The following is a 13,184-nucleotide window of genomic DNA, read 5'->3' on the forward strand; positions in this document are numbered from 1 at the left end:
GGGAAGTGAAGGTACCCAGGCAGGAACCTCCCTCCAAAACTGGCCAAAGTTGTCAGGTACCTACCCTGAAGCGATCTGAACAGAGGATCCCAGACAAAATCTGTATGTGGAGGTAGCCACAAAGTTTTGGCAAACAAGATCAGCCAGCTGTGTGGCATCCAGTGCAGTATTCATAGCACAGGCAGTTTGTGTGTGGTCTTGAACAGTAGCTACATGTGTCTTTATGGTGTCTGGGAGGCCACAGATAAGGGGGAGTTAACCTTGCCAGTTGAATCAGGGCTAGCTTTGGGGATCTCCGTAAGAGATCCTTCTCCTGCATGGCTTGTATGCAGGCTGGTTTTGGAGCAGATGCAGCCAAATCGGAGAACCCTGAGGTCTTCATGACAAGGGATTCTCCTCTTTCTTGTGGGTCTATTCCACTGACCCGATAGGCAGCTAAAATGAATCTATGCCGCTAACCCAAAATGCAGTTAACACATTTCTAAACGTATAAATGCTATCGCAGGTATTCCTCACCAAAGTGAAGGTGAAGGTGCAGAGCTTACCAAGGAGGTGTCCCTGTCTTGGTGGAGAAGGAGCACAGAACATCGACTGCCTCTTCTAGGTTTTCAATTATTTCTTCTCCCCTCCGCCCCCCCTCCCCAGCTCTCCCTTTTTTCCTCACTCTAAGGTTTTCCTATCATGAATTTTTTCACCACTACCTGCTAACACTTTTATATCCTAAGCTTATGTGTCCCACCCTGGGATGACAATGAGCATAATTTGGGCAAAAAGTTGAGTATTATAGTCTTCTATGTTTAGCATGTACTTCCTTAATCTCATTGTCTTGTTAAGAGTTAACTTTAATGTTCATTTTATAAAGAATGAAGAAAAAGGTTTCAGTTTGGGCACCGCAGACTTCAAGATTCTGTTCTGCTGCCCAGAGAGGGTTTGGCACACCGTGGGTATGCTGCTTTTGTTGAGAACTAAGGCATGTAGGCCAAACTTTTCCAGTGTGCTCCAGGCAGCTGTCAGGACACCGTGGGGCAGGACAGCCCAGCCGTGAGCTCGAGAGAGCTGGGCCTTGGACGTCATGGATGTGGAGCTTCTCAGGGGCACAGGTATGGTGGAACCAAAAGAGAGTGTTCAGCTCCAGGGGAAAGAGTGAGAAGTCCGCCCTGTGGCACTTGGGGACTCATGGACTCGCACATGCACCACCTCGCTCAGGACCAAGCATGGGGACCCAGCTCGTTGGGAAGCCAAGGACAGGGACCGTGAGCACATGGCAGCCCTGTGCTGTCAGGGGCAGTGCATATTGTGACCCACAGTGGTGCTAGGCAACCGCCATGTCCCACTGCAGGGCTGACAGGCACAGCCTCAGTCACCCTCAAGCCAGAGCTGGCCCCAGCCCAGCCCTGCGGCTCCCAACAGGGTCCTGGGGCACCAGTGCAGGTGGGCTCGAGCTGGATGGTCTTTAAGGGCCCTTCCAACCCCAGCCATTGTAGGATTCTGTGAGGGAGGCAGTGCACAGGGAAAACGGGGTCGGTTGCTGATGTCTGAAAAAAGCAAAGAAACAACAAAACTAAGAGGAGGATTCAAAGTAACAAAAGTGGTAGGATTGAAGGAAAGACCAAAGAAAGAAAAGGTCATAATGAAAAGAAACAACCAAACAAAACAAAATCCAACAAAAACTGTCTATTCCATTGTTGCAGGGTTGGGAACGTACACCGATGGACACAAACGAACTAGAGCAACAGCCTTGGAGGAGTTTGAGGCAGCAACCCGAGGTTTCAGCTCTGTTCAGAGAATGCCAAAAGGAAGGGCTCAATGAAATGCTTGGAAAGAGCCTTAAGGGGCAAACAGAACCAGACGTCAAGAAATGGAGAAAAAGCTGGGGAAGCTCCGTGCAATTTGAGCTAATTCGTGAGAGCTACAGGACATGCAGACACAGGCAGGTAACAAAAAAGCAGACGGGTATGCTGCTTTTCCAGAACTTGTGCAGGTGACAGCGAATTTTTCCTAAGTACAATGTGGTGGAGGCAAAGGTAGCTCCCGGGCATGTAGCAACCTCCAAATTAGCCAAAATTCTCTGTTACCTAGCCTAGAGGGATCCAAGTTTAGGATCCACAAAGAAAAAATCTCTCTTGGAGGAAGCCAAATCTTTTTTTCTAGAAGCATGCCGAGGTGAGAAGGCAAGGGTAGCTACCAGGCATACACTTCCGTCTAAACTTGTCCAAAGTTGTGGTGTCCCTGCCCTGAAGGGCTTTGCAGCTGGTCCCCAGAGCTAAATGTGTCTCAGGCAGAATCCCCAACATTTGCAGAAGCTTCCCTGGAGGAGGCAATGGTAGCTAGCAGGCATGCAGCTCCCTCCAAAGTAGAGCCAAAATTGTGAGGGACTTAACGCAGAGGGGTCTTCAGGTGGTGTTGACAAGCAGTTCTGTATTGGGAGCTAGCCCAAAAGTTTTTCAAATCCTGATCAGCGAAGGGAAGTGAAGGTACCCAGGCAGGAACCTCCCTCCAAAATTGGCCAAAGTTCTTGGGTACCAAGCCTGAAGGGGTCTGCGGACCGAATCCACAAGTCCCTCTCTCTCCGGAAGAGGCCCCAAAATTTCACCAAGTATGCCTGGGAGGAGGAACGGGTAGCTACTGGGCATGCACGTACTTCCCAATTTGGCCAAAGTTCAGGTAGATACCCCATACGGGTATGCTGCTTTTATCCAGAACTTGTGCAGGTGACAGAGAATTTTTCCTAAGTACAATGTGGTGGAGGCAAAGGTAGCTCCCGGGCATGTAGCAACCTCCAAATTAGCCAAAATTCTCTGTTACCTAGCCTAGAGGGATCCGAGTTTAGGATCCACAAAGAAAAAACCTCTCTTGGAGGAAGCCAAATCTTTTTTCTAGAAGCATGCCGAGGTGAGAAGGCAAGGGTAGCTACCAGGCATACAGTTCCATCTAAACTTGTCCAAAGTTGTGGTGTCCCTGCCCTGAAGGGCTTTGCAGCTGGTCCCCAGAGCTAAATGTGTCTCAGGCAGAATCCCCAACATTTGCAGAAGCTTCCCTGGAGGAGGCAATGGTAGCTAGCAGGCATGCAGCTCCCTCCAAAATAGAGCCAAAATTGTGAGGGACTTAAGGCGGAGCGGTCTTCAGCTCGTATTGACAAGCAGTTCTGTATTGGGAGCTAGCCCAAACGTTTTTCAAATCCTGATCAGCGAAGGGAAGTGAAGGTACCCAGGCAGGAACCTCCCTCCAAAATTGGCCAAAGTTCTTGGGTACCAAGCCTGAAGGGGTCTGCGGACCGAATCCACAAGTCCCTCTCTCTCCGGAAGAGGCCCCAAAATTTCACCAAGTATGCCTGGGAGGAGGAACGGGTAGCTACTGGGCATGCACGTACTTCCCAATTTGGCCAAAGTTCAGGTAGATACCCCATACGGGTATGCTGCTTTTCCAGAACTTGTGCAGGTGACAGAGAATTTTTCCTAAGTACAATGTGGTGGAGGCAAAGGTAGCTCCCGGGCATGTAGCAACCTCCAAATTAGCCAAAATTCTCTGTTACCTAGCCTAGAGGGATCCGAGTTTAGAATCCACAAAGAAAAACTCTCTCTTGGAGGAAGCCAAATCTTTTTTCTAGAAGCATGCCGAGGTGAGAAGGCAAGGGTAGCTACCAGGCATACAGTTCCGTCTAAACTTGGCCAAAGTTGTGGTGTCCCTGCCCTGAAGGGCTTTGCAGCTGGTCCCCAGAGCTAAATGTGTCTCAGGCAGAATCCCCAACATTTGCAGAAGCTTCCCTGGAGGAGGCAATGGTAGCTAGCAGGCATGCAGCTCCCTCCAAAGTAGAGCCAAAATTGTGAGGGTCTTAACGCAGAGGGGTCTTCATGTGTTGTTGACAAGCAGTTCCGTATTGGGAGCTAGGTCAAAAGTTTTTCAAATCCTGATCAGCGAAGGGAAGTGAAGGTACCCAGGCAGGAACCTCCCTCCAAAATTGGCCAAAGTTCTTTTGTACCAAGCCTGAAGGGGTCTGCGGACCGAATCCACAAGTCCCTCTCTCTCCGGAAGAGGCCCCAAAATTTCACCAAGTATGCCTGGGAGGAGGAACGGGTAGCTACTGGGCATGCACGTACTTCCCAATTTGGCCAAAGTTCAGGTAGATACCCCATACGGGTATGCTGCTTTTCCAGAACTTGTGCAGGTGACAGAGAATTTTTCCTAAGTACAATGTGGTGGAGGCAAAGGTAGCTCCCGGGCATGTAGCAACCTCCAAATTAGCCAAAATTCTCTGTTACCTAGCCTAGAGGGATCCAAGTTTAGGATCCACAAAGAAAAAACCTCTCTTGGAGGAAGCCAAATCTTTTTTCTAGAAGCATGCCGAGGTGAGAAGGCAAGGGTAGCTACCAGGCATACAGTTCCATCTAAACTTGGCCAAAGTTGTGGTGTCCCTGCCCTGAAGGGCTTTGCAGCTGGTCCCCAGAGCTACATGTGTCTCAGGCAGAATCCCCAACATTTGCAGAAGCTTCCCTGGAGGAGGCACTGGTAGCTAGCAGGCATGCAGCTCCCTCCAAAGTAGAGCCAAAATTGTGAGGGACTTAACGCGGAGGGGTCTTCCGGTGGTATTGACAAGCAGTTTTGTATTGGGAGCTAGGTTGAAAGTTTTTCAAATCCTGATCAGCGAAGGGAAGTGAAGGTACCCAGGCAGGAACCTCCCTCCAAAACTGGCCAAAGTTGTCTGGTACCTACCCTGAAGCGATCTGAGCAGAGGATCCCAGACAAAATCTGTATGTGGAGGTAGCCACAAAGTTTTGGCAAACAAGATCAGCCAGCTGTGTGGCATCCAGTGCAGTATTCATAGCACAGGCAGTTTGTGTGTGGTCTTGAACAGTAGCTACATGTGTCTTTATGGTGTCTGGGAGGCCACAGATAAGGGGGAGTTAACCTTGCCAGTTGAATCAGGGCTAGCTTTGGGGATCTCCGTAAGAGATCCTTCTCCTGCATGGCTTGTATGCAGGCTGGTTTTGGAGCAGATGCAGCCAAATCGGAGAACCCTGAGGTCTTCATGACAAGGGATTCTCCTCTTTCTTGTGGGTCTATTCCACTGACCCGATAGGCAGCTAAAATGAATCTATGCCACTAACCCAAAAGGCAGTTAACACATTTCTAAACGTATAAATGCTATCGCAGGTATTCCTCACCAAAGTGAAGGTGAAGGTGCAGAGCTTACCAAGGAGGTGTCCCTGTCTTGGTGGAGAAGGAGCACAGAACATCGACTGCCTCTTCTAGGTTTTCAATTATTTCTTCTCCCCTCCGCCCCCCCTCCCCAGCTCTCCCTTTTTTCCTCACTCTAAGGTTTTCCTATCATGAATTTTTTCACCACTACCTGCTAACACTTTTATATCCTAAGCTTATGTGTCCCACCCTGGGATGACAATGAGCATAATTTGGGCAAAAAGTTGAGTATTATAGTCTTCTATGTTTAGCATGTACTTCCTTAATCTCATTATCTTGTTAAGAGTTAACTTTAATGTTCATTTTATAAAGAATGAAGAAAAAGGTTTCAGTTTGGGCACCGCAGACTTCAAGATTCTGTTCTGCTGCCCAGAGAGGGTTTGGCACACCGTGGGTATGCTGCTTTTGTTGAGAACTAAGGCATGTAGGCCAAACTTTTCCAGTGTGCTCCAGGCAGCTGTCAGGACACCGTGGGGCAGGACAGCCCAGCCGTGAGCTCGAGAGAGCTGGGCCTTGGACGTCATGGATGTGGAGCTTCTCAGGGGCACAGGTATGGTGGAACCAAAAGAGAGTGTTCAGCTCCAGGGGAAAGAGTGAGAAGTCCGCCCTGTGGCACTTGGGGACTCATGGACTCGCACATGCACCACCTCGCTCAGGACCAAGCATGGGGACCCAGCTCGTTGGGAAGCCAAGGACAGGGACCGTGAGCACATGGCAGCCCTGTGCTGTCAGGGGCAGTGCATATTGTGACCCACAGTGGTGCTAGGCAACCGCCATGTCCCACTGCAGGGCTGACAGGCACAGCCTCAGTCACCCTCAAGCCAGAGCTGGCCCCAGCCCAGCCCTGTGGCTCCCAAGTGGGTCCTGGGGCACCAGTGCAGGTGGGCTCGAGCTGGATGGTCTTTAAGGGCCCTTCCAACCCCAGCCATTGTAGGATTCTGTGAGGGAGGCAGTGCACAGGGAAAACGGGGTCGGTTGCTGATGTCTGAAAAAAGCAAAGAAACAACAAAACTAAGAGGAGGATTCAAAGTAACAAAAGTGGTAGGATTGAAGGAAAGACCAAAGAAAGAAAAGGTCATAATGAAAAGAAACAACCAAACAAAACAAAATCCAACAAAAACTGTCTATTCCATTGTTGCAGGGTTGGGAACGTACACCGATGGACACAAACGAACTAGAGCAACAGCCTTGGAGGAGTTTGAGGCAGCAACCCGAGGTTTCAGCTCTGTTCAGAGAATGCCAAAAGGAAAGGCTCAATGAAATGCTTGGAAAGAGCCTTAAGGGGCAAACAGAACCAGACGTCAAGAAATGGAGAAAAAGCTGGGGAAGCTCCGTGCAATTTGAGCTAATCCGTGAGAGCTACAGGACATGCAGACACAGGCAGGTAACAAAAAAGCAGACGGGTATGCTGCTTTTCCAGAACTTGTGCAGGTGACAGAGAATTTTTCCTAAGTACAATGTGGTGGAGGCAAAGGTAGCTCCCGGGCATGTAGCAACCTCCAAATTAGCCAAAATTCTCTGTTACCTAGCCTAGAGGGATCCAAGTTTAGGATCCACAAAGAAAAAATCTCTCTTGGAGGAAGCCAAATCTTTTTTTCTAGAAGCATGCCGAGGTGAGAAGGCAAGGGTAGCTACCAGGCATACACTTCCGTCTAAACTTGTCCAAAGTTGTGGTGTCCCTGCCCTGAAGGGCTTTGCAGCTGGTCCCCAGAGCTAAATGTGTCTCAGGCAGAATCCCCAACATTTGCAGAAGCTTCCCTGGAGGAGGCAATGGTAGCTAGCAGGCATGCAGCTCCCTCCAAAGTAGAGCCAAAATTGTGAGGGACTTAACGCAGAGGGGTCTTCAGGTGGTGTTGACAAGCAGTTCTGTATTGGGAGCTAGCCCAAAAGTTTTTCAAATCCTGATCAGCGAAGGGAAGTGAAGGTACCCAGGCAGGAACCTCCCTCCAAAATTGGCCAAAGTTCTTGGGTACCAAGCCTGAAGGGGTCTGCGGACCGAATCCACAAGTCCCTCTCTCTCCGGAAGAGGCCCCAAAATTTCACCAAGTATGCCTGGGAGGAGGAACGGGTAGCTACTGGGCATGCACGTACTTCCCAATTTGGCCAAAGTTCAGGTAGATACCCCATACGGGTATGCTGCTTTTCCAGAACTTGTGCAGGTGACAGAGAATTTTTCCTAAGTACAATGTGGTGGAGGCAAAGGTAGCTCCCGGGCATGTAGCAACCTCCAAATTAGCCAAAATTCTCTGTTACCTAGCCTAGAGGGATCCGAGTTTAGGATCCACAAAGAAAAAACCTCTCTTGGAGGAAGCCAAATCTTTTTTCTAGAAGCATGCCGAGGTGAGAAGGCAAGGGTAGCTACCAGGCATACAGTTCCGTCTAAACTTGTCCAAAGTTGTGGTGTCCCTGCCCTGAAGGGCTTTGCAGCTGGTCCCCAGAGCTAAATGTGTCTCAGGCAGAATCCCCAACATTTGCAGAAGCTTCCCTGGAGGAGGCAATGGTAGCTAGCAGGCATGCAGCTCCCTCCAAAGTAGAGCCAAAATTGTGAGGGACTTAACGCAGAGGGTCTTGTGGTTGACAAGCAGTTCTGTATTGGGAGCTAGGTCAAAAGTTTTTCAAATCTGATCAGCGAAGGGAAGTGAAGGTACCCAGGCAGGAACCTCCCTCCAAAATTGGCCAAAGTTCTTTTGGGTACCAAGCCTGAAGGGGTCTGCGGACCGAATCCACAAGTCCCTCTCTCCGGAAGAGGCCCCAAAATTTCACCAAGTATGCCTGGGAGGAGGAACGGGTAGCTACTGGGCATGCACGTACTTCCCAATTTGGCCAAAGTTCAGGTAGATACCCATACGGGTATGCTGCTTTATCCAGAACTTGTGCAGGTGACAGAGAATTTTTCCTAAGTACAATGTGGTGGAGGCAAAGGTAGCTCCCGGGCATGTAGCAACCTCCAAATTAGCCAAAATTCTCTGTACCTAGCCTAGAGGGATCCAAGTTTAGGATCCACAAAGAAAAAACCTCTCTTGGAGGAAGCCAAATCTTTTTTCTAGAAGCATGCCGAGGTGAGAAGGCAAGGGTAGCTACCAGGCATACAGTTCCGTCTAAACTTGTCCAAAGTTGTGGTGTCCCTGCCCTGAAGGGCTTTGCAGCTGGTCCCCAGAGCTAAATGTGTCTCAGGCAGAATCCCCAACATTTGCAGAAGCTTCCCTGGAGGGGCAATGGTAGCTAGCAGGCATGCAGCTCCCTCCAAAGTAGAGCCAAAATTGTGAGGGACTTAAGGCGGAGGGGTCTTCGGTGGTATTGACAAGCAGTTCTGTATTGGGAGCTAGGTTGAAAGTTTTTCAAATCCTGATCAGCGAAGGGAAGTGAAGGTACCCAGGCAGGAACCTCCCTCCAAAACTGGCAAAAGTTGTCTGGTACCTACCCTGAAGCGATCTGAGCAGAGATTCCCAGACAAAATCTGTATGTGGAGGTAGCCACAAAGTTTTGGCAAACAAGATCAGCCAGCTGTGTGGCATCCAGGCAGTATTATAGCACAGGCAGTTGTGTGTGGTCTTGAACAGTAGCTACATGTGTCTTTATGGTGTCTGGGAGGCCACAGATAAGGGGAGTTAACCTTGCCAGTTGAATCAGGGCTAGCTTTGGGGATCTCCGTAAGAGATCCTTCTCCTGCAGGCTTGTATGCAGGCTGGTTTGGAACAGATGCAGCCAAATCGGAGAACCGAGGTCTTCATGACAAGGGATCCCTTTCTTGTGGGTCTATTCCACTGACCCGATAGGCAGCTAAAATGAATCTATGCCACTAACCCAAAAGGCAGTTAACACATTTCTAAACGTATAAATGCTATCGCAGGTATTCCTCACCAAAGTGAAGGTGAAGTGCAGAGCTTACCAAGGAGGTGTCCCTGTCTTGGTGGAGAAGGAGCACAGAACATCGACTGCCTCTTCTAGGTTTTCAATTATTCTTCTCCCTCGCCCCCCCCCCTCCCCAGCTCTCCCTTTTTCTTCACTCTAAGGTTTTCCTATCATGATTTTTTCACCACTACCTGCTAACACTTTTATATCCTAGCTTATGTGTCCCACCCTGGGATGACAATGAGCATAATTTGGCAAAAGTTGAGTATTATAGTCTTCTATGTTTAGCATGTACTTCCTTAATCTCATTGTCTTGTTAAGAGTTAACTTAATGTTCATTTATAAAGAATGAAGAAAAAGGTTTCAGTTTGGGCACCGCAGACTTCAAGATTCTGTTCTGCTGCCCAGAGAGGGTTTGGCACACCGTGGGTATGCTGCTTTTGTGAACTAAGGCATGTAGGCCAAACTTTTCCAGTGTGCTCCAGGCAGCTGTCAGGACCCGTGGGGCAGGACAGCCCAGCCGTGAGCTCGAGAGAGCTGGGCCATGGACGTCATGGATGTGGAGTTCTCAGGGGCACAGGTATGGTGGAACCAAAAGAGAGTGTTCAGCTCCAGGGGAAAGAGTGAGAAGTCGCCCTGTGGCACTTGGGGACTCATGGACTCGCACATGCCACCTCGCTCAGGACCAAGCATGGGGACCCAGCTCGTTGGGAAGCCAAGGACAGGGACCGTGAGCACATGGCAGCCCTGTGCTGTCAGGGGCAGTGCATATTGGACCCACAGTGGTGCAGGCAACCGCCATGTCCCACTGCAGGGCTGACAGGCACAGCCTCAGTCACCCTCAAGCCAGAGCTGCCCCAGCCCAGCCTGTGGCTCCCAAGAGGGTCCTGGGGCACCAGTGCAGGTGGGCGCGAGCTGGATGGTCTTTAAGGGCCCTTCAACCCCAGCCATGTAGGATTCTGTGAGGAGGCAGGGCACAGGGAAAACGGGTCGGTTGATGATGTCTGAAAAAAGCAAAGAAACAACAAAAAAGAGGAGGATTCAAAGTAACAAAAGTGGTAGGATGAAGGAAAGACCAAAGAAAGAAAAGGTCATAATGCAAAAGAAACAAACAACAAAACAAAATCCAACAAAAAACGTCTATTCCATTGTTGCAGGGTTGGGAACGTACACCGATGGACACAAACGAACTAGAGCAACAGCCTTGGAGAGTTTTGAGGCAGCAACCGAGTTTCAGCTCTGTTCAGAGAATGCCAAAGGAAAGGCTCAATGAAATGCTTGGAAAGAGCCTTAAGGGGCAAACAGAACCAGACGTCAAGAAATGGAGAAAAAGCTGGGGAAGCTCCATGCAATTTGAGCTAATCCGTGAGAGCTACAGGACATGCAGACACAGGCAGGTAACAAAAAAGCAGACGGGTATGCTGCTTTTCCAGAACTTGTGCAGGTGACAGAGAATTTTTCCTAAGTACAATGTGGTGGAGGCAAAGGTAGCTCCCGGGCATGTGCAACTCCAAATTAGGCAAAATTCTCTGTTACCTAGCCTAGAGGGATCCGAGTTTAGGATCCACAAAGAAAAAACCTCTCTTGGAGGAAGCCAAATCTTTTTTCTAGAAGCATGCCGAGGTGAGAAGGCAAGGGTAGCTACCAGGCATACAGTTCCGTCTAAACTTGTCCAAAGTTGTGGTGTCCCTGCCCTGAAGGGCTTTGCAGCTGGTCCCCAGAGCTAAATGTGTCTCAGGCAGAATCCCCAACATTTGCAGAAGCTTCCCTGGAGGAGGCAATGGTAGCTAGCAGGCATGCAGCTCCCTCCAAAGTAGAGCCAAAATTGTGAGGGACTTAAGGCGGAGGGGTCTTCAGGTGGTATTGACAAGCAGTTCTGTATTGGGAGCTAGGCCCAAAAGTTTTTCAAATCCTGATCAGCGAAGGGAAGTGAAGGTACCCAGGCAGGAACCTCCCTCCAAAATTGGCCAAAGTTGTCAGGTACCTACCCTGAAGCGATCTGAGCAGAGGATCCCAAGACAAAATCTGTATGTGGAGGTAGCCACAAAGTTTTTGGCAAACAAGATCCTGAAGAGGCCAGCTGTGTGGCATCCAGGGCAGTATTCATAGCACAGGCAGTTTGTGTGCTGGTCTTGAACAGTAGCTACATGTGTCTTTATGGTGTCTGGGAGGCCACAGATAAGGGGGAGTTACCTTGCCAGTTGCCAAATCAGGGCTAGCTTTGGGGATCTCCGTAAGAGATCCTTCTCCTGCATGGCTTGTATGCAGGCTGGTTTTGGAACAGATGCAGCCAAATCGGGAGCCAACCCTAGGTCTTCATGACAAGGGATTCTCCTCTTTCTTGTGAAGGTCTATTCTAGAAGCACTGAACCCGATAGGCAGCTAAAAATGAATCTATGCCACTAACCCAAAAGGCAGTTAACACATTTCCAAACGTATAAATGCTATCGCAGGTATTCCTCACCAAAGTGAAGGTGAAGGTGCAGAGCTTACCAAGGAGGTGTCCCTGTCTTGGTGGAGAAGGAGCACAGAACATCGACTGCCTCTTCTAGGTTTTCAATTATTTCTTCTCCCCTCCGCCCCCCCTCCCCAGCTCTCCCTTTTTTCCTCACTCTAAGGTTTCCTATCATGATTTTTTCACCACTACCTGCTAACACTTTTATATCCTAAGCTTATGTGTCCCACCCTGGATGACAATGAGCATAATTTGGGCAAAAAGTTGAGTATTATAGTCTTCTATGTTTAGCATGTACTTCCTTAATCTCATTGTCTTGTTAAGAGTTAACTTTAATGTTTCATTTTATAAAGAATGAAGAAAAAGGTTTCAGTTTGGGCACCGCAGACTTCAAGATTCTGTTCTGCTGCCCAGAGAGGGTTTGGCACACCGTGGGTATGCTGCTTTTGTTGAGAACTAAGGCATGTAGGCCAAACTTTTCCAGTGTGCTCCAGGCAGCTGGCAGGACCCCCTGGGGCAGGACAGCCCAGCCGTGAGCTCGAGAGAGCTGGGCCATGGACGTCATGGATGTGGAGCTTCTCAGGGGCACAGGTATGGTGGAACCAAAAGAGAGTGTTCAGCTCCAGGGGAAAGAGTGAGAAGTCCGCCCTGTGGCACTTGGGGACTCATGGACTCGCACATGCACCACCTCGCTCAGGACCAAGCATGGGGACCCAGCTCGTTGGGAAGCCAAGGACAGGGACCGTGAGCACATGGCAGCCCTGTGCTGTCAGGGGCAGTGCATATTGTGACCCACAGTGGTGCTAGGCAACCGCCATGTCCCACTGCAGGGCTGACAGGCACAGCCTCAGTCACCCTCAAGCCAGAGCTGGCCCCAGCCCAGCCCTGTGGCTCCCAACAGGGTCCTGGGGCACCAGTGCAGGTGGGCTCGAGCTGGATGGTCTTTAAGGGCCCTTCCAACCCCAGCCATTGTAGGATTCTGTGAGGGAGGCAGTGCACAGGGAAACGGGGTCGGTTGCTGATGTCTGAAAAAAGCAAAGAAACAACAAAACTAAGAGGAGGATTCAAAGTAACAAAGTGGTAGGATTGAAGGAAAGACCAAAGAAAAAAGGTCATAATGAAAAGAAACAACCAAACAAACAAAATCCAACAAAAACTGTCTATTCCATTGTTGCAGGGTTGGGAACGTACACCGATGGACACAAACGAACTAGAGCAACAGCCTTGGAGGAGTTTGAGGCAGCAACCCGAGGTTTCAGCTCTGTTCAGAGAATGCCAAAAGGAAGGGCTCAATGAAATGCTTGGAAAGAGCCTTAAGGGGCAAACAGAACCAGACGTCAAGAAATGGAGAAAAAGCTGGGGAAGCTCCGTGCAATTTGAGCTAATCCGTGAGAGCTACAGGACATGCAGACACAGGCAGGTAACAAAAAAGCAGACGGGTATGCTGCTTTTCCAGAACTTGTGCAGGTGACAGAGAATTTTTCCTAAGTACAATGTGGTGGAGGCAAAGGTAGCTCCCGGGCATGTAGCAACCTCCAAATTAGCCAAAATTCTCTGTTACCTAGCCTAGAGGGATCCAAGTTTAGGATCCACAGAAGAAAAAATCTCTCTTGGAGGAAGCCAAATCTTTTTTCTAGAAGCATGCCGAGGTGAGAAGGCAAGGGTAGCTACCAGGCATACA

The 13,184-nt window shown here is 49.5% G+C and overlaps 1 long non-coding RNA gene across 3 annotated transcripts in view; it reads left to right on the forward strand.

Annotated features, from left to right (window-relative positions):
- LOC126913513 (uncharacterized) overlaps positions 1-7,709 on the forward strand; it is a 34,642-nt gene extending 26,933 nt beyond the window's left edge. For all 3 annotated transcript variants that reach the window (XR_007708953.1, XR_007708954.1, XR_007708952.1), the window contains 2 exons: positions 2,164-4,346; positions 6,810-7,709. This is a non-coding gene — a long non-coding RNA (uncharacterized LOC126913513). The remainder of the gene's footprint in view (positions 1-2,163; positions 4,347-6,809) is intronic.
- Positions 7,710-13,184: the final 5,475 nt, after the last annotated feature.

The sequence above is a fragment of the Cygnus atratus genome, chromosome 17 (assembly GCF_013377495.2).
Source record: "Cygnus atratus isolate AKBS03 ecotype Queensland, Australia chromosome 17, CAtr_DNAZoo_HiC_assembly, whole genome shotgun sequence".
In the NCBI taxonomy this organism is placed as follows: Eukaryota; Metazoa; Chordata; class Aves; order Anseriformes; family Anatidae; genus Cygnus; species Cygnus atratus.